The sequence below is a fragment of the Tachypleus tridentatus genome, chromosome 8 (genome assembly GCF_004210375.1).
Source record: "Tachypleus tridentatus isolate NWPU-2018 chromosome 8, ASM421037v1, whole genome shotgun sequence".
NCBI lineage: Eukaryota > Metazoa > Arthropoda > Merostomata > Xiphosura > Limulidae > Tachypleus > Tachypleus tridentatus.
The window spans coordinates 131,031,680-131,034,694 of record NC_134832.1 but is presented as its reverse complement, the minus strand read 5'-3'; positions in this window follow the sequence as shown (position 1 = coordinate 131,034,694).

Here is a 3,015-nt window from a genome sequence, read left to right as displayed (position 1 = left end):
TGTTGTATTTATTTATGTATTAAAGATGAAGGTTAAACTGTTCGATATTCTCGATCATTGCAAATTGATGTGCTACATTAGAAGATCTAACACCCACGTAAAATTATAAATTTACATAATTAGACATATTTTTTCAATAAACCTTTGAGAAATATTATGATTTTGTTTTTCTTTTAGATACATGGACTGCATTTTTGTTGAAGTCAGACACAGTTAAACTCGGTGTCAGTCTACATGAAGAGCAATTGCTTGTTTTGTGTGATGGCACCAGTGCTAGGGATAAAAAAAACAAAAAAACAGGAAGGTACCAGAAAAACGGAGTGAATCATTACTAACCAAACAAATAAAACACTAGTCATTTGTGTTTGCATCCTACCAATAAATAACATCTTGATATCTTTGTAAGCATTCATGTAATTGCATTGGTACACACACAACAGAAGAAACTGAGAGAAAATTTAAATAAGACTAAATATTATAAACAAAAACAAACTAACAGACTGTTATTTGAATAATATTAACGTTAAAATAACGATACCTCAGATAGAGGCGATAAATTTATATATAATCCTTTCAAACACTAGTACACACAATGAGGGGTGGACTCATTTATAAATTTTAGCATATCTCAAGGAATTATTTATGTTTCTAATTGATTTAACTATCGATAAATCACATATTTATACTTAGTTTAGTTTTAATAGTTCAGCATTATTTAAATACGTCCACGTTGTGAGAAACGTCGCCATGGTAGTTGAAGACCACGAAACAACTGTGTTTGCTTCACCCTTGCTTCATCAGATTGCACTGTCAAAGGTCACTGCCTCAATTAGGTGTATCCAGTCTAGTTGTCTGATTCATTAAGCCACAGCCTAAACTAATTACTTCTGTGTATAACTTCGTTAATAAATAAATTACTTTTTAATTTTATTACTTAGTTTGTTTGTTTGTTTGAATTTCGCACAAAGCTACTCGAGGGCTATCTGTGCTAGCCGTCCCTAATTTAGCAGTGTAAGACTAGAGGGAAGGCAGCTAGTCATCACCACCCACCGCCAACTCTTGGGCTACTCTTTTACCAACGATTAGTGGGATTGACCGTCACATTATAACGCCCCCACGGCTGAAAGGGCGAGCATGTTTGGCGCGACGGGGATGCGAACCCGCGACCCTCAGATTACGAGTCGCACGCCTTAACCCACCTGGCAATGCTGGGCCACCTATTAGTTAGTTTCTCTACTTTTTGATATCTGATGAAATGTATACATTACCACCATCATTGGCTTGTTTCATCAGCTTTAATGAAAAATAGCACAGTAATGAAATGTTAAGCTATAATCTTTGTGAAACTGTAACTATTGTCTTATTTAATTTTAAAAGCAACAGAATATATTCTACGTATTATTTTCACATAGGAAGTTGAAGTTGCTACTTAATTACAAACTTCAATTTAAATATGAAGCCTAATCATGGCGATTTGAACTTTTCATTGTCTATATTATGGTCGTTGCCCTTATTTTCGTCTAAGATCTATAGTTCTATTTTGAAATGTTAATAAAGATTTGTTTTGTAAACAAGTAAATTTGTCCTTGTTATTTCACATATTTTGTTTTAAAATCTTATTTATCTGCCCAGGTCCTTGAACTTTGGCTTATTTCATTCTGTTTCTGGTGTAACGAAGGGAGGGAATAGCACAAACAACAGAGAATGTTCCCATTTTAGTGAGAAAGAAAATGGTGAACTTTAGTTACTCATTGTGAAACATAAATTCGCAACATCAGTTGTCACATCTTGAAATATGAGGTTTCACATCTGTTTAGAAAGTTGTGTCAAATGTGACAACAAAGAAATATTGGCACGAAAAAGAAACAGTGAACTTACAAGTGTGATACCTGGCGTAACTCTAAGAAACGCGTGTTGGTTGGAGTGTGTGTGTGTCTTGAAGGAGACCCTCTCCCTTCACGATGCTAGAGTTCAGGGGTCTACTTCAGGAGAGTTTTGAAATCCAATTCTGAAATAGCACATTCTAATAACCCTTCTGTATATATAGTATATGACAAATTAAAAACTAGTAGCCAGTATCACAACATATAAGTGCATAATTTTAAAAATTCAATACAAGAATTTTCTTTAATATGCCGGCATGATCCGGCAGAGGACACTTTAAGAGGTTGACAGGTTTGTGAGAACATCAAAAATGAATGTCAAAAAATTGGTTCTGGTTACCAACTGTTCCTTGACCAAGTAAAAACCTGCTCGTCAGGTAGAATCGGTATTCTATGGTAAAGAGTTCACCTGGAGCACAACACTGCTGCTGCTTAGAGATGATTCACAGATAATTCGTGGAGGGGTGGGTGGCAAAATACGTCCCACCGACCCTACTGATATGAAATATTAATATAATTTGACACAAATGCCAGTTATCAAAGAGTAAGTAATTACAATACATTTATGTCACCTTCATGGGTGATTTTATGTTATTTATTAAAGCAACCAAACTATTTTTTTTAATTGTCAAAAAACAGTTGTTGTTTTTTTTTAAATAAGTTTATTTGTTTTTGAATTTCGCGCAAAACTACACGAGGCTATCTGCGCTAGCCGTCCCTAATATAGTAGTATAAGACTAGAGGGAAGGCTGCTAGTCATCACTACCCACCGCCAACTCTTGGGCTACTCTTTTACCAAAGAATAGTGGGATTGACCGTAACATTATAACGTCTCCACGACTGAAAGGGCGAGCATGTCTGGCGCGACGGGGACGCAAACCCGCGACCATCAGATAAGGAGTCGAGTGTCTTAACCACCTGGCCATGCCGGGACCGTTGGTTTATGTCGTACACGTTTGAAGTAATAAATCATAAACAATAGTTTATCATTATAGGATATAACATTTAATCCATCTTCTTCTAAAGGTAAAGAAAATATTTATATTAACCAAGTGAACTTTTCCTAAAACGAATTATATAAAAAATGTTTTGAAAGTTATTTGTCAAATTCATAAACGGTTGTAATATATGA